Raw genomic sequence first — 22,135 nt, 5'->3', positions numbered from 1 at the left:
TCAAGTTGGGAATTATCAGATTCACTGGCACTGGGCATGACGTATCTCGCTATATCACCGAAGTTGTAGCCGACCGAGATTATGGAGGCGTCAGAGGAATCGTATTCCTCATCTGAGCGCAGCATTTACTTTTTTTTTTTTTTTTTTTTTTTTAATCTTAACTTTTTTTTTTTTAATCTTAACCTTTTTTAATCTTAACCACTTGCCCGCCAGAAAGATACTGACGGTGTCTTTATTTTTAATTTAACTCATTACTTTAACATAGCAACTTATTTTAAATTTAAATGGCAACAGAAGTATTATAATTTGTGGGCAAAACATTTTGCAGCCCTGTTACAGCGTTTTTTTTTTAATCTTAACCACTTGCCCGCCAGAAAGATACTGACGGTGTCTTTATTTTTAATTTAACTCATTACTTTAACATAGCAACTTATTTTAAATTTAAATGGCAACAGAAGTATTATAATTTGTGGGCAAAACATTTTGCAGCCCTGTTACAGCGTGTCGGTATTAACTTATCGGCTAAACGCGTTTTTGGTATTTTTATTTGCAACGATATTTATCGTCCTGCATTACTCATCTTTAGGAGCAGCATCAATGGCAGCGTTTCCTGAGTTTTGGCCCAGTAATCCGCCGTGGGAACCTGCGTCTTATTGAAAACAGTGGTAACTTCCTCTGTGGCGGCTATCGCGCGTCATGCATCTCACTCAGCTGGCAGGTACGCTTATGATGGATGGCCACTCGGGCAATTCAGGAAGTGAGGGGAGCCCACATGAAGCTGCTGGGCTATACCGTCGCTCATGCCAATTAGTGGTTTGGCTCAGTGGATCGTCGTGGAGCAGATCATCTTATCTGAGTATTGCATGTCAGCTGGCTTGGCAGCCGCAGCAACGCATTGGGTGGCCCGCAGTACAGGCCGGTTGCAGTTCAGGGTGCTAGGTGGAGCCCACAAGGAGCTGCTGAGCTGTTGCATATTTTGTTCGAGTGGGCGATGCCGATGCCGTCGCTCACTGCAAATTGTGTATTTAACCAGGAGGCCATCGTGGGGCGTATCATCTTCTTGGTAAGTATGTAGACAATTTTTTTTATTTGTGCTTTTGCTTGCAAGACAGCGCATCATCGTTGTGGTTAGGAAGCTTCTAATGGCGTCTCTCACACGCCATGCAGTTTGACCAGGAATTGTTTGTATGGGCGATGCCGGAGCAGTCGCCCACTCCAAGTTGGGTATTCAGCCAGCAGGCCGTCGTGGAGCATGTCATCTTTTGGTAAGTATGTATTTTAAAACAATTTTTGCTTTTATTTATGTGCCTTTGGTTGCAGGACAGCGCATTTTCGTCGTGATTTGGAAGCGTCCAGCGTCGTCTCTCACACGCCACGCAGCTTGGCCAGAAATTGTTTGACTGGGCGATACCGAAGCAATCGCTCACCTCAAATTGAGTACTGGGCCCAGTCGACCGTCATAGGCGCATCGTCTTTATTTGCAGGACAGCACTTAGTGTCATGGTTTGGAAACATCCGTTGGCGTCTCTCACTCGCCACGAAGCTTGCCAGTAATTGCATGTCAGTTGGCTTGGCGGTCACAGTAACGCATTCAATCGGCTCAATAGTAATGGATGGCCTGGAAGCAGGCCGGTAGCGATTCAGATTGCTAGATGGAGCCCAACAGGAGCTGCTGAGCTGTTGCCCACTTTGTTTGAGAGGGCGGTGCCGGAGCTGTCGCTCACTCCAGGTTGAGTATTTAGCCAGCAGGCCGTCGTGGAGCATGTCATCTTCTTGGTAAGTATGTGTTTTAAACAATTTTTTGCTTTTAATTATGTGCCTTTGGTTGCAGGACAGCGCATCATCTTCGTGATTTGGAAATATCTGGTGGCGTCTCTCACACGCCACGCAGCTTGACCAGGAATTGTTTGTATGAGCGATACCGAAGCAGTCGCTCACTTCAAATGAGTATTTGGCCCAATTTACCGTCGTGGGTGCATCGTCTTCTTGGTATGTATGTATTTAAAGCTTTATTTAGACATTGTTTAATTTATGCCTTTATTTGCAGGGCAGCAGTTCTGCGTCTTGCTTTAGAAACATTCATTGTCGTCTCTCACACTCCACAATCCGTCCAGTAGTTGCATGTCAGCAGACCCGGGTGGCCCGCAAACAGGCCGGTTGCAGTTCAGGATGCTAGATGGAGCCCACAAGGAGCTGCTGGGCTGTTGAATACCTTGTTCGAGTGGGCGATGCCGAGGCCGTCGCTCACTCCAAATTGAGTTCCCAAACCTTGCTTGCAGGACAGCGCATCATCGTCGCGGTTTGGAAACATCCAGTGGCGTCTCTCACACGCCATGCAGTTTGGCCAGGAATTGTTTGAATGGGCGATACCGAAGCAGTCGCCCACTCTAAATTGGGCATTCGACCAGCAGGCCGTCGTGGAGCATGTCATCTTTTGGTAAGTATGTATTTTAAACAATTTTTTGCTTTTATTTATGTGCCTTTGGTTGCAGGACAGCGCATTTTCGTCGTGATTTGGAAGCGTCCAGCGTCGTCTCTCACACGCCACGCAGCTTGGCCAGAAATTGTTTGACTGGGCGATACCGAAGCAATCGCTCACCTCAAATTGAGTACTGGGCCCAGTCGACCGTCATAGGCGCATCGTCTTTATTTGCAGGACAGCACTTAGTGTCATGGTTTGGAAACATCCGTTGGCGTCTCTCACTCGCCACGAAGCTTGCCAGTAATTGCATGTCAGTTGGCTTGGCGGTCACAGTAACGCATTCAATCGGCTCAATAGTAATGGATGGCCTGGAAGCAGGCCGGTAGCGATTCAGATTGCTAGATGGAGCCCAACAGGAGCTGCTGAGCTGTTGCCCACTTTGTTTGAGAGGGCGGTGCCGGAGCTGTCGCTCACTCCAGGTTGAGTATTTAGCCAGCAGGCCGTCGTGGAGCATGTCATCTTCTTGGTAAGTATGTGTTTTAAACAATTTTTTGCTTTTAATTATGTGCCTTTGGTTGCAGGACAGCGCATCATCTTCGTGATTTGGAAATATCTGGTGGCGTCTCTCACACGCCACGCAGCTTGACCAGGAATTGTTTGTATGAGCGATACCGAAGCAGTCGCTCACTTCAAATGAGTATTTGGCCCAATTTACCGTCGTGGGTGCATCGTCTTCTTGGTATGTATGTATTTAAAGCTTTATTTAGACATTGTTTAATTTATGCCTTTATTTGCAGGGCAGCAGTTCTGCGTCTTGCTTTAGAAACATTCATTGTCGTCTCTCACACTCCACAATCCGTCCAGTAGTTGCATGTCAGCAGACCCGGGTGGCCCGCAAACAGGCCGGTTGCAGTTCAGGATGCTAGATGGAGCCCACAAGGAGCTGCTGGGCTGTTGAATACCTTGTTCGAGTGGGCGATGCCGAGGCCGTCGCTCACTCCAAATTGAGTTCCCAAACCTTGCTTGCAGGACAGCGCATCATCGTCGCGGTTTGGAAACATCCAGTGGCGTCTCTCACACGCCATGCAGTTTGGCCAGGAATTGTTTGAATGGGCGATACCGAAGCAGTCGCCCACTCTAAATTGGGCATTCGACCAGCAGGCCGTCGTGGAGCATGTCATCTTTTGGTAAGTATGTATTTTAAACAATTTTTTGCTTTTATTTATGTGCCTTTGGTTGCAGGACAGCGCATCATCATTCGTGATTTGGAAATATCTGGTGGCGTCTCTCACACGCCACGCAGCTTGTCCAGAATTTACATATCAGTCGACTTGGTAGTCACAGCAGCGTATTAAATCGGCTCCGTTGTACTTGATGGCATGCAAGCAGGCTGTTTGCGTTTCAGGATGCTGGATGAGCCCACAAAGAGCTGCTGAGCTGTTGCATATTTTGTTTGAGTGGGCGATGCCGAGGCACTCGCTCACTCCAAATTGAGAATTTGGCCCAGTTGGCCGTCGTGGGCGCATCGTGTTCTTGGTGTGTATGCATTTAAAGCTTTGTTTAAACAGTGTTTAATTTGTGCCTTTGTTTGCAGGTCAGCACTTCTGTGTCGTGGTTTGGAAACATCTATTGGCGTCTCTCAGACTCCACAATTTGTCGAGGAATTGCATGTCAGCTGACTTGGCGGCAAAGTATTAAATCGGTTCCGTTATGAGTCAGGATGTTGGATGGAGCCCACAAGGAGCAGTTGAGCTATTTCATATTTGTTTTGGTAGACGCTGCCAATGCCGTTGCTCATTCCAAACTAATTATTTGACCCAGCAGATCATCTTGGGAGCTTGCGACTTCCATGTCTTCATTTAGAACGCGTTCCAATGTTAACCGGACTCTCTGGAGGCCATGCTCCAGGAGTGTTTCGTGGCTGATGGCTGTATTTATCTGGGTGTGTTGTAGTTGCGGCTGCTGTGGTTGCGTCAGCGATTGCAGGTTTCCTGTCCCCTGAGGTGATGTCGTTAGCTGCTGTTGTGGCGTTACTGATGCCTGTTGAGTCTGCATTGGCAGAGTATGCTGTGTTTGATGATTCCGCTGCCTCTCGTCCACATAGTCTGGTAGGATTAATCGCTGGATTGTTGGGGGTTGGCCTTGGATGTTAGCCACTAGCTCTTCACGTGTAATTTGTCCGCTTCTATACATTCTTCTTAACGCATTTATTCTTAACTCCCCAAATCTTCTAGGTATTTGCTGGAGTTGGTGCCTGGCCTGGATGACAGTCGTCGTTAGCTGAGTTTGTTGGAGTTGCGGCTGCTGTAGCTGCGGTTGCAACTGCGGATTCACTGACTCCTGAGTTGGCGTAGTTAGCTGCTGTTGTTGCTGCGTTGATAGTGCCTGTTGTATCTGCATTGGCAGAGTACGCTGTGGTTGATGATTCTGCTGCCTCTCGTCCACATAGTCTGGTAGGATTAATCGCTGGATTGTTGGAGGTTGGCCTTGGATGTTAGCCACTAGCTCTTCACGGGTAACTTGTCCGCTTCTATACATTCTTCTTAACGCATTTATTCTTAACTCCCCAAATCTTCTAGGTATTTGCTGGAGTTGGTGCCTGGCCTGGATGACAGTCGTCGTTAGCTGAGTTTGTTGGAGTTGCGGCTGCTGTAGCTGCGGTTGCAACTGCGGATTCACTGACTCCTGAGTTGGCGTAGTTAGCTGCTGTTGTTGCTGCGTTGATGGTGCCTGTTGCATCTGCATTGGCAGAGCTTGCTGTGTTTGATGATCCTGCTGCCTCTCGTCCACATAGTCTGGTAGGATTAATCGCTGGATTGTTGGGGGTTGGCCTTGAATATCTGCCACTACCTCTTCACGGGTGATTTCTCCGCTTCTATACATTCTTCTTAACGCATTTATTATTGACTCCCCGAATCTTCTAGGAGGCGGCCGATTAGGTTGCTGGATCTGTTGCCTTGCCTGGATTTCGGCCAATCTCTCATTTTCTCGCCTCTCTAGCTCTTCTTCTTGAAGCCGGAGGAGTGTTGGAAGCTGCTCTCTAAATTGCATCCTTTGTTGTGCTTGTTGTGCTTGGTGAGCAGTGTGCTGTGTGTGCGGTGGCTGTGCTTGGCGCTGTTGCGGTCCATGATGATTCTGAAGCGGTCGTATGTGTTGTTGTAATTGCTGCATGTAGCGGGGCCTCAGTAGGCGCTGTGGCTCAAATGGGTGCTCTAGCAGGTTTCGTGCCTCAGGGTTTGCATGTCTGACCAACGAGTTTGCAAAGCGGTCACTTGCCAAGTGAAAGACTTCGTCAACAGTTTTAAGGCAGTATGTACTCCGTATTGTTGCGTTTCTGGTGTACCAGGATGCATTAACTGATTTTCTTATTATTTTATTTTGCAGTCGCTGAATTCGTTGTAACTGTGTGTCCGATGTGAGCGCCCCCCAGACAGGGAGACCGTATTGCCAGATTGGTATGATGAGCTGCTTGATGAGTACCGCTTTGCAGTCCTTTGCCAGTCTGCTGTTGGGACCAAGGAGCCACATCAGTTTGGATGCTCTTGCTCTCAGCTTGTTACTTAGGTGAGTGACATGTGGTTTGAGGGTGAGTTTCCGGTCCAGTATGATTCCCAGGTATGTCTGTGAGGTTTTGCTTGGTATCCTTTGCCCATTTAGTAGTGGTGACCGTTCTCTATCTGTTTGAGCTAGATTTCTCAGTGTGTAGAGCACATGGCCTGTTTTGTTAGCGTTGATACTAATGGACCATTTTTTCGCCCATTTTGTGAAGTGGCGAAGGTATTCCTCGTTCTGTCCGACAGCCCCCGAGGGAAGCGCAGAGGCACACATGATCACTGTATCGTCGGCGTATGTTGATAACAGCATTTGATTTTGGCTGGGCGCAAAGTATGTGCGTCTCATGAGCGATGGGAGGGGCATATCCGACGAGTAAATTGTGTACAGAATTGGGCCCAGCACACTGCCCTGGGGCACGCCGGCAGCAACTCGACCTGTTCTAGATTTGACACCGTCGTTGCAGTTTACTACGAAGGTGCGCTCGCATAGGTAATTTTCAAGTATCGTATAAAGGTTTAATGGTAACAATTTTATTAACTTGTTCAGCAGGCCGTCATGCCACACGCGGTCAAAGGCTTCCGAGATATCTATATAGACCGCTGAGCAGAAATGTCGCTCTTCGTATGCGCGTAATATAAATTGCGTAACGCGGGCCAGTTGCTGCTCAGTGCCGTGTTCTCGCCTGAAGCCAAATTGATGGCTTGGCATTGCCCTGGCAAAATCCTGGACTTCGAAGAGCCTTGACATTAAGAGCTTCTCGAAGATCTTTGATAGGCCCGATAAGAGGCTGATTGGACGATATGATGTTGCTTCAGCTGTGCTTTTACCAGGCTTGGGAATCATAGTTATGCCAGCGTGTTTCCATTTGCTTGGGAAATGCCCTAACCTTAGGCTAGAGTTGTAGATTAGCAGTAAGTATAGCAGCGCTTTTTGCGGTAAAAGTTGGATAATTCTGTTATCTATTTTATCTTCTCCAGGCGACTTCGTTACCACTAGTGCATCAATTTCTAGCTTTAGTTCATTGAGCGTGATTGGCCTAATAGTCTGCTGTAGCTCCTGGTCTGTTTGTTGCTGCTGGAGTTTCTGCTGCTTCAGTTGTCTCCATTCCTGACGAATTTCTGCACGCTCCTCAGACGAATTAGAGAAATTTGGACTGAATCTTTCTTCAAGGTGGGCGACGAAAGCCTCCGCTTTTTCGGCAGTAGTTTTCGTCCATATTACGTTTGGATTTGTCGCACGCCTCGCGCCCCCATTGCCAACATTAGCCTGTATTGTTTTTATTGGCCAATTGGGCTGCGGCTGTTTTTTAAGCTTGTTGGTAAGTCTCCAAAGCTTTTGCATAGCGTATCGATCATGGGTGTCAATGTCCACAAGCATTTTATTAATATTCTTGTTTTTCAGCTGGATTAGTGCCTTCTTCAACTTATTTTGTGCAGACCTATATTGTTGCCTTGCCTCTGGAGTTCGTGTCGCCATTAAAATCTGCTTGCATCTCTGTTTCTCCGATAATAGTCTTCTGGTTGGCTCGTCCAGTTCAAGATCGTGCCTGCGGTGGGCCCGGTGGCTAAGCTGGTTTCCTATCTGCCTGTGTGCTGCTGCATCTGCCGCTATTTGAACGTTGCGTACGAAGATGTTCACTGCATCGTCGATGTCCAGGCCACTGCGGATCTCGGTGTTTAAGTGGATTTGCTGGTCAAGAAGCTCCTGAAAACGATGCGTATTGGCTCCATTAGGTAGCAGTCTGTGATTTCCAGTATGAGTTGTAAAGATTCGATTTTTGTTAGTGATCAGATCAACTCTTAGGGGCAGGTGGTCCGAGTCCAGGTCCGTAGAGGAGTGGATTCGAAGTCGATTGCTATCTAGCCCACCGTAGACTGCGAGGTCAATTGCTGATGGTCTTTTCCTCCTATCGTACGGGTAGTGCGTTGCTCCGCCGGTGGCCAGAACATTATATCGACTTTGCGTGTGAATTGCTTCGAAGAGCGCTTTGCCTCTGTGACAGGCGCGCGGGTTTCCCCACCATGAGTGCTGGGCATTCCAGTCACCGCAGAGGAGAAAGTTAGATGAAGCCAGTTCTGTGATTTTGTCAAAATGTCTGAACAGTTTTGTGAAGTGTTCGACTGACCATTTGAACACTGGGGGGCAGTATATTGGCGCAATTATAATTATTTCCCTTTTATTCTCATTTTCAGGAAGTAAGGCAACAGGCATAATCTGGAGGAAGTTCTCGGACATTGGATGAAGGGCGGCATGTCTAATGTCGTTTCGTACAAAGATAGCGACTCCACCTCTCCGATACGTGTGTGGATTGGTTGTACTGTATGTGTGGTAGCCGTCCATGCTTAGTATGCTGGCGTCAGATGGAACCCGAGTTTCGATGACCATCATAATTTGGATGGACTCGCGTCGCATGTACAGCTCTAGCTCTGTCATTTTGTTGCCTATACCACATGCATTCCAGAAAGCAATTTTAAGTGGGTTGCTATTCTGGCCGCTCCTGTGGATGGTCACATGTGGATTTGCTGTACTAATTGGCGCACTGTTGTGGACATTTTCAGCTGAGGAAGTAGTGGCTATGGTCAATTGAGAGTCGGTACTGCTGTGAGTACGACTATACATATTTAGTGACGTCATTGGCGATGGCAGCTTCCCTAGAGCAGTCCATTTGGGCTGCTTTGCTGTCTGTTTGTTGATGGGCTATGTTTGGGAACACATGATTATTGGTGTTTGTTGTATTGTTTTCATTATGGATGGTAATGAATTGCACAAGGACATTTAATAGAGTGTCTATTCTTTTTTCCATGCGACTAAACATTGCCATGTTTTGTTCTAATGTCTGGAGTATAGTGCTTTTGGACATTGATGATTGGTGTCCTGCCTGCTGCTGCTGTTCATCCCATTGATGCTGCTGTGGAGTGGCCAAATGACTTCCAAACGAATTGCGCAAGGGAGCACTATAGTCGACTTGGCCGTGCGTGAACTTGTCACGATTGGTTGGAGTAGCTGGCTTGTTAATTGATGATGTTGCTGGCTTCCTGGAATTGTTCGAACGATGTTGTTGTTGATTCTGCCGTCTGCGAAGTGGCCGCTGAAGTGTTCCTAAAAGCTTTCTTTTCGGGTTATGTTTGCGGATTGTGGACACAAGCCGGCTGTGGGACATGTTGGTGGATCTTTCAGCTGAATTCGGTGTACTGGCATTGTTTGTTGCTGAGATCTGCTGTTCCCTCATGGGAGGATTTGGTAGTTGATTTTGCTGTTGTTCCAATCGTAGTTGCTGCTGGAAAGTGGCCAAGTGTATTTCGGCCGGGTTTCGTACGCGACCGGCAGCGTTGCCGTTACGCACGACCTGACTGTAGGATAGCTTAGCGACTCCTGGCTGTTTTAATGCTCTTGACTGCTGATGTGCTGGTTTTATCTGGTGTGGATGCTGGATTCCTGGCAGTGGCTGCTGCCTCTGCTCACGTTCTTGCCGCTGTTTATCATCGGCCATGACTCGGTTTGCCCTTAGTTTGCTGCGTGCGTTTTTGTAGGCAGGGCAGCCTTTATAGCAGCTTATATGATTGCCCTTGCAATTTGCGCACTTGGGCTCCACCTGTCTGGGTTTGGTGCACGCAGTTGACATGTGCTCACCTGCACATTTCATGCAGACGAAAGGCCGCCTGCAGTAATTTTTCGTGTGTCCAAAGGCCTGGCACCGATGGCACTGCACTGGATCACGAGGTTTGACTTGCCGCTCAACCGCGACTGATTGGCTCCCCAGCTCTTTCAGGTTGAGGATGTCTTCATGGCTCCCATCCGCTTTGGTCTGCAGTTCGATTTCGAATATATTCAGCGGCCTGCCTGTAAACCGGTGTTTTATGCCTCGGATGAATCGAGCGACAAAGCCCAATTGTTCTAGCTTGGCCGCTATCCATTCACAGGGTGTAGTGTGATGGATATGGCGCAAGATTATGCGATATCCCTTTTCGCTGCGTAGTTGGTGCGTATGCAGATGAGTGCCTTCTTCAGCCAGGGCGGTCAGGATTGCGTTGTGTGTGACCAGATCTTCACATTGGACACGTAATCCGCTGCCAGATGTTGCCTTTGTGGAGAATTTTCCAACACCTGGATTGCTTTTCAGTTTATCTAGTAGTGGTATAATTGCGGGCACCATCGGCAAGAAGAGTGCGGGCACTTTCTTGCTTTGTATTGTCTGTTGCTGTAGTGGCTGTGGTAGATGCTCTTTCGATTGCTGCTGCGAGCTCTCGTCCTTTGATTGCTGATGTTGTTGCGATTTTTGTTGATTCTGTTGTTGATGTGGCTGTGAATGCTGACAATTTTGTGATTGCCCTTGCTGTTCTGCCTGCTGTCCATGTTGCTGCTGTGCGTCACTTTGGAGCATTTGTTGCCGGCGTGCCTCCTGGTGGAGCTTGATGGCGAACCCGCTCTTAAAAATGGGCGTTGTTAGCGGTAGCACCTGGAGAGCGGGATCATCATCAGATTCATCCATGTCCACACATCTTCTCTTCAGGGGGGATCGCCATGTTGTGGCGGCGGTATTTATCGTTACTAGTGGAGGCTTTGGTAGTTCGTTGGGCAGCAGTGGTGGCACACCAGATAGCCAGCTTTGTAGCAATGTTGCTTTGTCGTTGTTGGTATTTTCTGCCGTCATTGTTAGCGTCTGAGTTGGCGGCGATTTTATTAAAGATGGCAGCAAGTTTCTTCTGGTTGTGGTTGTTGTAGTTGTTGCTGTTGGCGCAGGCATAGAATTGTTTTTCCATTGCTGGAGAAGTAGCTTCCAAGGTTTAACTTGTTGTTGGCTCTGTATTGGCTGTTGTAGTGGTTTCTGCTGTGTTGCTTGTTGTTGCTGAGTGCCAGTTATGTTGGCGTTCATGCGTGCATTGGTAGATGAGGACTGTAAAGCAGCGTTTAGTTCCTGCTGTAGTATGTGTGCGCCGCTTTTATTGGCGCTTGTCGATAAAGCAGTTTCCTTGCCCTGTGTGTGTATTTGCTGTGCGCACTGTTGTAATGTGTGTGTGCCGATTCCGTTGGCATTTGTCATTCTTTTTGTGTCTCTTATTTCTCTTTTGGCGGGGAATGTGCCGCTACTTTTGCGTTTGATTGTGTTAGTGATTTTCGCTTTTTTCTTTTGGATTTTATATGTATTGGCGCCTTTTTTTGTGGTGTTAGTGGCGTCTGATGCGCGTTTTGGCGGCCCTTTCTTTGCTTGTTCTTTTTTGAAGATTTTTGGGCAAATGGTTTTTTCCATTACTGTCGTTTGCAGGGGGCTCAGCGGGGCATCCATTTCAGCAAGGGCGGCTTCATCCTCGGTGTCAAACGTTACATCCATGGGTGAACCGCGGATAGGCTTGGTGGACAGGTCCGAGTTGGACTGCGACGGGAGTGTGACTATGTACTCACCGCTTGCTCTCGTCGGATCTGCCGCCGATGGGGCAGCATCGTGGCTAGAATTGGCTGGAGCAAGTGCATCCATGGAGAGTCGCCGGGTAGTACCGTGAGCAGTAGCGTCTGGCACGGTCAAGGGTGCCGTCGTTAATTTGTCAAGTTGGGAATTATCAGATTCACTGGCACTGGGCATGACGTATCTCGCTATATCACCGAAGTTGTAGCCGACCGAGATTATGGAGGCGTCAGAGGAATCGTATTCCTCATCTGAGCGCAGCATTTACTTTTTTTTTTTTTTTTTTTTTTTTTAATCTTAACTTTTTTTTTTTTTAATCTTAACCTTTTTTAATCTTAACCACTTGCCCGCCAGAAAGATACTGACGGTGTCTTTATTTTTAATTTAACTCATTACTTTAACATAGCAACTTATTTTAAATTTAAATGGCAACAGAAGTATTATAATTTGTGGGCAAAACATTTTGCAGCCCTGTTACAGCGTGTCGGTATTAACTTATCGGCTAAACGCGTTTTTGGTATTTTTATTTGCAACGATATTTATCGTCCTGCATTACTCATCTTTAGGAGCAGCATCAATGGCAGCGTTTCCTGAGTTTTGGCCCAGTAATCCGCCGTGGGAACCTGCGTCTTATTGAAAACAGTGGTAACTTCCTCTGTGGCGGCTATCGCGCGTCATGCATCTCACTCAGCTGGCAGGTACGCTTATGATGGATGGCCACTCGGGCAATTCAGGAAGTGAGGGGAGCCCACATGAAGCTGCTGGGCTATACCGTCGCTCATGCCAATTAGTGGTTTGGCTCAGTGGATCGTCGTGGAGCAGATCATCTTATCTGAGTATTGCATGTCAGCTGGCTTGGCAGCCGCAGCAACGCATTGGGTGGCCCGCAGTACAGGCCGGTTGCAGTTCAGGGTGCTAGGTGGAGCCCACAAGGAGCTGCTGAGCTGTTGCATATTTTGTTCGAGTGGGCGATGCCGATGCCGTCGCTCACTGCAAATTGTGTATTTAACCAGGAGGCCATCGTGGGGCGTATCATCTTCTTGGTAAGTATGTAGACAATTTTTTTTATTTGTGCTTTTGCTTGCAAGACAGCGCATCATCGTTGTGGTTAGGAAGCTTCTAATGGCGTCTCTCACACGCCATGCAGTTTGACCAGGAATTGTTTGTATGGGCGATGCCGGAGCAGTCGCCCACTCCAAGTTGGGTATTCAGCCAGCAGGCCGTCGTGGAGCATGTCATCTTTTGGTAAGTATGTATTTTAAAACAATTTTTGCTTTTATTTATGTGCCTTTGGTTGCAGGACAGCGCATTTTCGTCGTGATTTGGAAGCGTCCAGCGTCGTCTCTCACACGCCACGCAGCTTGGCCAGAAATTGTTTGACTGGGCGATACCGAAGCAATCGCTCACCTCAAATTGAGTACTGGGCCCAGTCGACCGTCATAGGCGCATCGTCTTTATTTGCAGGACAGCACTTAGTGTCATGGTTTGGAAACATCCGTTGGCGTCTCTCACTCGCCACGAAGCTTGCCAGTAATTGCATGTCAGTTGGCTTGGCGGTCACAGTAACGCATTCAATCGGCTCAATAGTAATGGATGGCCTGGAAGCAGGCCGGTAGCGATGCAGATTGCTAGATGGAGCCCAACAGGAGCTGCTGAGCTGTTGCCCACTTTGTTTGAGAGGGCGGTGCCGGAGCTGTCGCTCACTCCAGGTTGAGTATTTAGCCAGCAGGCCGTCGTGGAGCATGTCATCTTCTTGGTAAGTATGTGTTTTAAACAATTTTTTGCTTTTAATTATGTGCCTTTGGTTGCAGGACAGCGCATCATCTTCGTGATTTGGAAATATCTGGTGGCGTCTCTCACACGCCACGCAGCTTGACCAGGAATTGTTTGTATGAGCGATACCGAAGCAGTCGCTCACTTCAAATGAGTATTTGGCCCAATTTACCGTCGTGGGTGCATCGTCTTCTTGGTATGTATGTATTTAAAGCTTTATTTAGACATTGTTTAATTTATGCCTTTATTTGCAGGGCAGCAGTTCTGCGTCTTGCTTTAGAAACATTCATTGTCGTCTCTCACACTCCACAATCCGTCCAGTAGTTGCATGTCAGCAGACCCGGGTGGCCCGCAAACAGGCCGGTTGCAGTTCAGGATGCTAGATGGAGCCCACAAGGAGCTGCTGGGCTGTTGAATACCTTGTTCGAGTGGGCGATGCCGAGGCCGTCGCTCACTCCAAATTGAGTTCCCAAACCTTGCTTGCAGGACAGCGCATCATCGTCGCGGTTTGGAAACATCCAGTGGCGTCTCTCACACGCCATGCAGTTTGGCCAGGAATTGTTTGAATGGGCGATACCGAAGCAGTCGCCCACTCTAAATTGGGCATTCGACCAGCAGGCCGTCGTGGAGCATGTCATCTTTTGGTAAGTATGTATTTTAAACAATTTTTTGCTTTTATTTATGTGCCTTTGGTTGCAGGACAGCGCATTTTCGTCGTGATTTGGAAGCGTCCAGCGTCGTCTCTCACACGCCACGCAGCTTGGCCAGAAATTGTTTGACTGGGCGATACCGAAGCAATCGCTCACCTCAAATTGAGTACTGGGCCCAGTCGACCGTCATAGGCGCATCGTCTTTATTTGCAGGACAGCACTTAGTGTCATGGTTTGGAAACATCCGTTGGCGTCTCTCACTCGCCACGAAGCTTGCCAGTAATTGCATGTCAGTTGGCTTGGCGGTCACAGTAACGCATTCAATCGGCTCAATAGTAATGGATGGCCTGGAAGCAGGCCGGTAGCGATTCAGATTGCTAGATGGAGCCCAACAGGAGCTGCTGAGCTGTTGCCCACTTTGTTTGAGAGGGCGGTGCCGGAGCTGTCGCTCACTCCAGGTTGAGTATTTAGCCAGCAGGCCGTCGTGGAGCATGTCATCTTCTTGGTAAGTATGTGTTTTAAACAATTTTTTGCTTTTAATTATGTGCCTTTGGTTGCAGGACAGCGCATCATCTTCGTGATTTGGAAATATCTGGTGGCGTCTCTCACACGCCACGCAGCTTGACCAGGAATTGTTTGTATGAGCGATACCGAAGCAGTCGCTCACTTCAAATGAGTATTTGGCCCAATTTACCGTCGTGGGTGCATCGTCTTCTTGGTATGTATGTATTTAAAGCTTTATTTAGACATTGTTTAATTTATGCCTTTATTTGCAGGGCAGCAGTTCTGCGTCTTGCTTTAGAAACATTCATTGTCGTCTCTCACACTCCACAATCCGTCCAGTAGTTGCATGTCAGCAGACCCGGGTGGCCCGCAAACAGGCCGGTTGCAGTTCAGGATGCTAGATGGAGCCCACAAGGAGCTGCTGGGCTGTTGAATACCTTGTTCGAGTGGGCGATGCCGAGGCCGTCGCTCACTCCAAATTGAGTTCCCAAACCTTGCTTGCAGGACAGCGCATCATCGTCGCGGTTTGGAAACATCCAGTGGCGTCTCTCACACGCCATGCAGTTTGGCCAGGAATTGTTTGAATGGGCGATACCGAAGCAGTCGCCCACTCTAAATTGGGCATTCGACCAGCAGGCCGTCGTGGAGCATGTCATCTTTTGGTAAGTATGTATTTTAAACAATTTTTTGCTTTTATTTATGTGCCTTTGGTTGCAGGACAGCGCATTTTCGTCGTGATTTGGAAGCGTCCAGCGTCGTCTCTCACACGCCACGCAGCTTGGCCAGAAATTGTTTGACTGGGCGATACCGAAGCAATCGCTCACCTCAAATTGAGTACTGGGCCCAGTCGACCGTCATAGGCGCATCGTCTTTATTTGCAGGACAGCACTTAGTGTCATGGTTTGGAAACATCCGTTGGCGTCTCTCACTCGCCACGAAGCTTGCCAGTAATTGCATGTCAGTTGGCTTGGCGGTCACAGTAACGCATTCAATCGGCTCAATAGTAATGGATGGCCTGGAAGCAGGCCGGTAGCGATTCAGATTGCTAGATGGAGCCCAACAGGAGCTGCTGAGCTGTTGCCCACTTTGTTTGAGAGGGCGGTGCCGGAGCTGTCGCTCACTCCAGGTTGAGTATTTAGCCAGCAGGCCGTCGTGGAGCATGTCATCTTCTTGGTAAGTATGTGTTTTAAACAATTTTTTGCTTTTAATTATGTGCCTTTGGTTGCAGGACAGCGCATTTTCGTCGTGATTTGGAAGCGTCCAGCGTCGTCTCTCACACGCCACGCAGCTTGGCCAGAAATTGTTTGACTGGGCGATACCGAAGCAATCGCTCACCTCAAATTGAGTACTGGGCCCAGTCGACCGTCATAGGCGCATCGTCTTTATTTGCAGGACAGCACTTAGTGTCATGGTTTGGAAACATCCGTTGGCGTCTCTCACTCGCCACGAAGCTTGCCAGTAATTGCATGTCAGTTGGCTTGGCGGTCACAGTAACGCATTCAATCGGCTCAATAGTAATGGATGGCCTGGAAGCAGGCCGGTAGCGATTCAGATTGCTAGATGGAGCCCAACAGGAGCTGCTGAGCTGTTGCCCACTTTGTTTGAGAGGGCGGTGCCGGAGCTGTCGCTCACTCCAGGTTGAGTATTTAGCCAGCAGGCCGTCGTGGAGCATGTCATCTTCTTGGTAAGTATGTGTTTTAAACAATTTTTTGCTTTTAATTATGTGCCTTTGGTTGCAGGACAGCGCATCATCTTCGTGATTTGGAAATATCTGGTGGCGTCTCTCACACGCCACGCAGCTTGACCAGGAATTGTTTGTATGAGCGATACCGAAGCAGTCGCTCACTTCAAATGAGTATTTGGCCCAATTTACCGTCGTGGGTGCATCGTCTTCTTGGTATGTATGTATTTAAAGCTTTATTTAGACATTGTTTAATTTATGCCTTTATTTGCAGGGCAGCAGTTCTGCGTCTTGCTTTAGAAACATTCATTGTCGTCTCTCACACTCCACAATCCGTCCAGTAGTTGCATGTCAGCAGACCCGGGTGGCCCGCAAACAGGCCGGTTGCAGTTCAGGATGCTAGATGGAGCCCACAAGGAGCTGCTGGGCTGTTGAATACCTTGTTCGAGTGGGCGATGCCGAGGCCGTCGCTCACTCCAAATTGAGTTCCCAAACCTTGCTTGCAGGACAGCGCATCATCGTCGCGGTTTGGAAACATCCAGTGGCGTCTCTCACACGCCATGCAGTTTGGCCAGGAATTGTTTGAATGGGCGATACCGAAGCAGTCGCCCACTCTAAATTGGGCATTCGACCAGCAGGCCGTCGTGGAGCATGTCATCTTTTGGTAAGTATGTATTTTAAACAATTTTTTGCTTTTATTTATGTGCCTTTGGTTGCAGGACAGCGCATTTTCGTCGTGATTTGGAAGCGTCCAGCGTCGTCTCTCACACGCCACGCAGCTTGGCCAGAAATTGTTTGACTGGGCGATACCGAAGCAATCGCTCACCTCAAATTGAGTACTGGGCCCAGTCGACCGTCATAGGCGCATCGTCTTTATTTGCAGGACAGCACTTAGTGTCATGGTTTGGAAACATCCGTTGGCGTCTCTCACTCGCCACGAAGCTTGCCAGTAATTGCATGTCAGTTGGCTTGGCGGTCACAGTAACGCATTCAATCGGCTCAATAGTAATGGATGGCCTGGAAGCAGGCCGGTAGCGATTCAGATTGCTAGATGGAGCCCAACAGGAGCTGCTGAGCTGTTGCCCACTTTGTTTGAGAGGGCGGTGCCGGAGCTGTCGCTCACTCCAGGTTGAGTATTTAGCCAGCAGGCCGTCGTGGAGCATGTCATCTTCTTGGTAAGTATGTGTTTTAAACAATTTTTTGCTTTTAATTATGTGCCTTTGGTTGCAGGACAGCGCATCATCTTCGTGATTTGGAAATATCTGGTGGCGTCTCTCACACGCCACGCAGCTTGACCAGGAATTGTTTGTATGAGCGATACCGAAGCAGTCGCTCACTTCAAATGAGTATTTGGCCCAATTTACCGTCGTGGGTGCATCGTCTTCTTGGTATGTATGTATTTAAAGCTTTATTTAGACATTGTTTAATTTATGCCTTTATTTGCAGGGCAGCAGTTCTGCGTCTTGCTTTAGAAACATTCATTGTCGTCTCTCACACTCCACAATCCGTCCAGTAGTTGCATGTCAGCAGACCCGGGTGGCCCGCAAACAGGCCGGTTGCAGTTCAGGATGCTAGATGGAGCCCACAAGGAGCTGCTGGGCTGTTGAATACCTTGTTCGAGTGGGCGATGCCGAGGCCGTCGCTCACTCCAAATTGAGTTCCCAAACCTTGCTTGCAGGACAGCGCATCATCGTCGCGGTTTGGAAACATCCAGTGGCGTCTCTCACACGCCATGCAGTTTGGCCAGGAATTGTTTGAATGGGCGATACCGAAGCAGTCGCCCACTCTAAATTGGGCATTCGACCAGCAGGCCGTCGTGGAGCATGTCATCTTTTGGTAAGTATGTATTTTAAACAATTTTTTGCTTTTATTTATGTGCCTTTGGTTGCAGGACAGCGCATTTTCGTCGTGATTTGGAAGCGTCCAGCGTCGTCTCTCACACGCCACGCAGCTTGGCCAGAAATTGTTTGACTGGGCGATACCGAATGCCAGTACACCGAATTCAGCTGAAAGATCCACCAACATGTCCCACAGCCGGCTTGTGTCCACAATCCGCAAACATAACCCGAAAAGAAAGCTTTTAGGAACACTTCAGCGGCCACTTCGCAGACGGCAGAATCAACAACAACATCGTTCGAACAATTCCAGGAAGCCAGCAACATCATCAATTAACAAGCCAGCTACTCCAACCAATCGTGACAAGTTCACGCACGGCCAAGTCGACTATAGTGCTCCCTTGCGCAATTCGTTTGGAAGTCATTTGGCCACTCCACAGCAGCATCAATGGGATGAACAGCAGCAGCAGGCAGGACACCAATCATCAATGTCCAAAAGCACTATACTCCAGACATTAGAACAAAACATGGCAATGTTTAGTCGCATGGAAAAAAGAATAGACACTCTATTAAATGTCCTTGTGCAATTCATTACCATCCATAATGAAAACAATACAACAAACACCAATAATCATGTGTTCCCAAACATAGCCCATCAACAAACAGACAGCAAAGCAGCCCAAATGGACTGCTCTAGGGAAGCTGCCATCGCCAATGACGTCACTAAATATGTATAGTCGTACTCACAGCAGTACCGACTCTCAATTGACCATAGCCACTACTTCCTCAGCTGAAAATGTCCACAACAGTGCGCCAATTAGTACAGCAAATCCACATGTGACCATCCACAGGAGCGGCCAGAATAGCAACCCACTTAAAATTGCTTTCTGGAATGCATGTGGTATAGGCAACAAAATGACAGAGCTAGAGCTGTACATGCGACGCGAGTCCATCCAAATTATGATGGTCATCGAAACTCGGGTTCCATCTGACGCCAGCATACTAAGCATGGACGGCTACCACACATACAGTACAACCAATCCACACACGTATCGGAGAGGTGGAGTCGCTATCTTTGTACGAAACGACATTAGACATGCCGCCCTTCATCCAATGTCCGAGAACTTCCTCCAGATTATGCCTGTTGCCTTACTTCCTGAAAATGAGAATAAAAGGGAAATAATTATAATTGCGCCAATATACTGCCCCCCAGTGTTCAAATGGTCAGTCGAACACTTCACAAAACTGTTCAGACATTTTGACAAAATCACAGAACTGGCTTCATCTAACTTTCTCCTCTGCGGTGACTGGAATGCCCAGCACTCATGGTGGGGAAACCCGCGCGCCTGTCACAGAGGCAAAGCGCTCTTCGAAGCAATTCACACGCAAAGTCGATATAATGTTCTGGCCACCGGCGGAGCAACGCACTACCCGTACGATAGGAGGAAAAGACCATCAGCAATTGACCTCGCAGTCTACGGTGGGCTAGATAGCAATCGACTTCGAATCCACTCCTCTACGGACCTGGACTCGGACCACCTGCCCCTAAGAGTTGATCTGATCACTAACAAAAATCGAATCTTTACAACTCATACTGGAAATCACAGACTGCTACCTAATGGAGCCAATACGCATCGTTTTCAGGAGCTTCTTGACCAGCAAATCCACTTAAACACCGAGATCCGCAGTGGCCTGGACATCGACGATGCAGTGAACATCTTCGTACGCAACGTTCAAATAGCGGCAGATGCAGCAGCACACAGGCAGATAGGAAACCAGCTTAGCCACCGGGCCCACCGCAGGCACGATCTTGAACTGGACGAGCCAACCAGAAGACTATTATCGGAGAAACAGAGATGCAAGCAGATTTTAATGGCGACACGAACTCCAGAGGCAAGGCAACAATATAGGTCTGCACAAAATAAGTTGAAGAAGGCACTAATCCAGCTGAAAAACAAGAATATTAATAAAATGCTTGTGGACATTGACACCCATGATCGATACGCTATGCAAAAGCTTTGGAGACTTACCAACAAGCTTAAAAAACAGCCGCAGCCCAATTGGCCAATAAAAACAATACAGGCTAATGTTGGCAATGGGGGCGCGAGGCGTGCGACAAATCCAAACGTAATATGGACGAAAACTACTGCCGAAAAAGCGGAGGCTTTCGTCGCCCACCTTGAAGAAAGATTCAGTCCAAATTTCTCTAATTCGTCTGAGGAGCGTGCAGAAATTCGTCAGGAATGGAGACAACTGAAGCAGCAGAAACTCCAGCAGCAACAAACAGACCAGGAGCTACAGCAGACTATTAGGCCAATCACGCTCAATGAACTAAAGCTAGAAATTGATGCACTAGTGGTAACGAAGTCGCCTGGAGAAGATAAAATAGATAACAGAATTATCCAACTTTTACCGCAAAAAGCGCTGCTATACTTACTGCTAATCTACAACTCTAGCCTAAGGTTAGGGCATTTCCCAAGCAAATGGAAACACGCTGGCATAATTATGATTCCCAAGCCTGGTAAAAGCACAGCTGAAGCAACATCATATCGTCCAATCAGCCTCTTATCGGGCCTATCAAAGATCTTCGAGAAGCTCTTAATGTCAAGGCTCTTCGAAGTCCAGGATTTTGCCAGGGCAATGCCAAGCCATCAATTTGGCTTCAGGCGAGAACACGGCACTGAGCAGCAACTGGCCCGCGTTACGCAATTTATATTACGCGCATACGAAGAGCGACATTTCTGCTCAGCGGTCTATATAGATATCTCGGAAGCCTTTGACCGCGTGTGGCATGACGGCCTGCTGAACAAGTTAATAAAATTGTTACCATTAAACCTTTATACGATACTTGAAAATTACCTATGCGAGCGCACCTTCGTAGTAAACTGCAACGACGGTGTCAAATCTAGAACAGGTCGAGTTGCTGCCGGCGTGCCCCAGGGCAGTGTGCTGGGCCCAATTCTGTACACAATTTACTCGTCGGATATGCCCCTCCCATCGCTCATGAGACGCACATACTTTGCGCCCAGCCAAAATCAAATGCTGTTATCAACATACGCCGACGATACAGTGATCATGTGTGCCTCTGCGCTTCCCTCGGGGGCTGTCGGACAGAACGAGGAATACCTTCGCCACTTCACAAAATGGGCGAAAAAATGGTCCATTAGTATCAACGCTAACAAAACAGGCCATGTGCTCTACACACTGAGAAATCTAGCTCAAACAGATAGAGAACGGTCACCACTACTAAATGGGCAAAGGATACCAAGCAAAACCTCACAGACATACCTGGGAATCATACTGGACCGGAAACTCACCCTCAAACCACATGTCACTCACCTAAGTAACAAGCTGAGAGCAAGAGCATCCAAACTGATGTGGCTCCTTGGTCCCAACAGCAGACTGGCAAAGGACTGCAAAGCGGTACTCATCAAGCAGCTCATCATACCAATCTGGCAATACGGTCTCCCTGTCTGGGGGCGCTCACATCGGACACACAGTTACAACGAATTCAGCGACTGCAAAATAAAATAATAAGAAAATCAGTTAATGCATCCTGGTACACCAGAAACGCAACAATACGGAGTACATACTGCCTTAAAACTGTTGACGAAGTCTTTCACTTGGCAAGTGACCGCTTTGCAAACTCGTTGGTCAGACATGCAAACCCTGAGGCACGAAACCTGCTAGAGCACCCATTTGAGCCACAGCGCCTACTGAGGCCCCGCTACATGCAGCAATTACAACAACACATACGACCGCTTCAGAATCATCATGGACCGCAACAGCGCCAAGCACAGCCACCGCACACACAGCACACTGCTCACCAAGCACAACAAGCACAACAAAGGATGCAATTTAGAGAGCAGCTTCCAACACTCCTCCGGCTTCAAGAAGAAGAGCTAGAGAGGCGAGAAAATGAGAGATTGGCCGAAATCCAGGCAAGGCAACAGATCCAGCAACCTAATCGGCCGCCTCCTAGAAGATTCGGGGAGTCAATAATAAATGCGTTAAGAAGAATGTATAGAAGCGGAGAAATCACCCGTGAAGAGGTAGTGGCAGATATTCAAGGCCAACCCCCAACAATCCAGCGATTAATCCTACCAGACTATGTGGACGAGAGGCAGCAGGATCATCAAACACAGCAAGCTCTGCCAATGCAGATGCAACAGGCACCATCAACGCAGCAACAACAGCAGCTAACTACGCCAACTCAGGAGTCAGTGAATCCGCAGTTGCAACCGCAGCTACAGCAGCCGCAACTCCAACAAACTCAGCTAACGACGACTGTCATCCAGGCCAGGCACCAACTCC

At 48.2% G+C, this 22,135-nt stretch overlaps 5 long non-coding RNA genes across 7 annotated transcripts; 4 read left to right on the top strand and 1 right to left on the bottom strand.

The window, feature by feature from the left end:
• The first annotated feature begins 1,323 nt into the window (after nt 1–1,323).
• Nucleotides 1,324–4,475, top strand: LOC115768429. Its single transcript, XR_004018552.1, has 9 exons — nt 1,324–1,776; nt 1,832–1,989; nt 2,048–2,437; nt 2,493–2,948; nt 3,004–3,161; nt 3,220–3,609; nt 3,665–3,958; nt 4,017–4,193; nt 4,247–4,475. It is a non-coding gene; the product is annotated as an uncharacterized LOC115768429 (long non-coding RNA).
• A 383-nt stretch (nt 4,476–4,858) lies between these two features.
• LOC115768424 lies at nt 4,859–8,843 on the top strand. 2 transcript variants are annotated; one of them, XR_004018546.1, is made up of 9 exons: nt 4,859–4,937; nt 5,002–5,282; nt 5,347–5,731; nt 5,807–5,986; nt 6,192–6,466; nt 6,524–6,888; nt 6,955–7,295; nt 7,379–7,710; nt 7,781–8,843. It is a non-coding gene; the product is annotated as an uncharacterized LOC115768424 (long non-coding RNA). The 2 variants fall into 2 exon arrangements; XR_004018547.1 differs by having other exon boundaries at nt 8,170–8,842.
• A 3,838-nt stretch (nt 8,844–12,681) lies between these two features.
• Nucleotides 12,682–15,473, top strand: LOC115768431. The gene is made up of 7 exons (XR_004018554.1): nt 12,682–13,134; nt 13,190–13,347; nt 13,406–13,795; nt 13,851–14,306; nt 14,362–14,519; nt 14,578–14,967; nt 15,023–15,473. It is a non-coding gene; the product is annotated as an uncharacterized LOC115768431 (long non-coding RNA).
• A 65-nt stretch (nt 15,474–15,538) lies between these two features.
• On the top strand, nt 15,539–17,978 carry LOC115768432. Its single transcript, XR_004018555.1, has 7 exons — nt 15,539–15,989; nt 16,045–16,202; nt 16,261–16,650; nt 16,706–17,161; nt 17,217–17,374; nt 17,433–17,822; nt 17,878–17,978. It is a non-coding gene; the product is annotated as an uncharacterized LOC115768432 (long non-coding RNA).
• Nucleotides 17,979–18,304: 326 nt separating this feature from the next.
• LOC115768405 lies at nt 18,305–20,324 on the bottom strand. 2 transcript variants are annotated; one of them, XR_004018530.1, is made up of 4 exons: nt 20,259–20,324; nt 19,852–20,192; nt 19,437–19,768; nt 18,305–19,366 (listed from the first exon to the last, which is right to left on the bottom strand). It is a non-coding gene; the product is annotated as an uncharacterized LOC115768405 (long non-coding RNA). The 2 variants fall into 2 exon arrangements; XR_004018531.1 differs by having other exon boundaries at nt 18,307–18,977.
• Between the last annotated feature and the right edge of the window lie 1,811 nt (nt 20,325–22,135).

The sequence above is a fragment of the Drosophila novamexicana genome, unplaced genomic scaffold, assembly GCF_003285875.2.
Source record: "Drosophila novamexicana strain 15010-1031.04,08,12 unplaced genomic scaffold, DnovRS2.1 tig00001768-arrow-arrow-pilon, whole genome shotgun sequence".
Lineage (NCBI taxonomy): Eukaryota > Metazoa > Arthropoda > Insecta > Diptera > Drosophilidae > Drosophila > Drosophila novamexicana.
The sequence above is the reverse complement of the archived record's forward strand: the minus strand, read 5'-3'. Positions and strand labels throughout refer to the sequence as shown.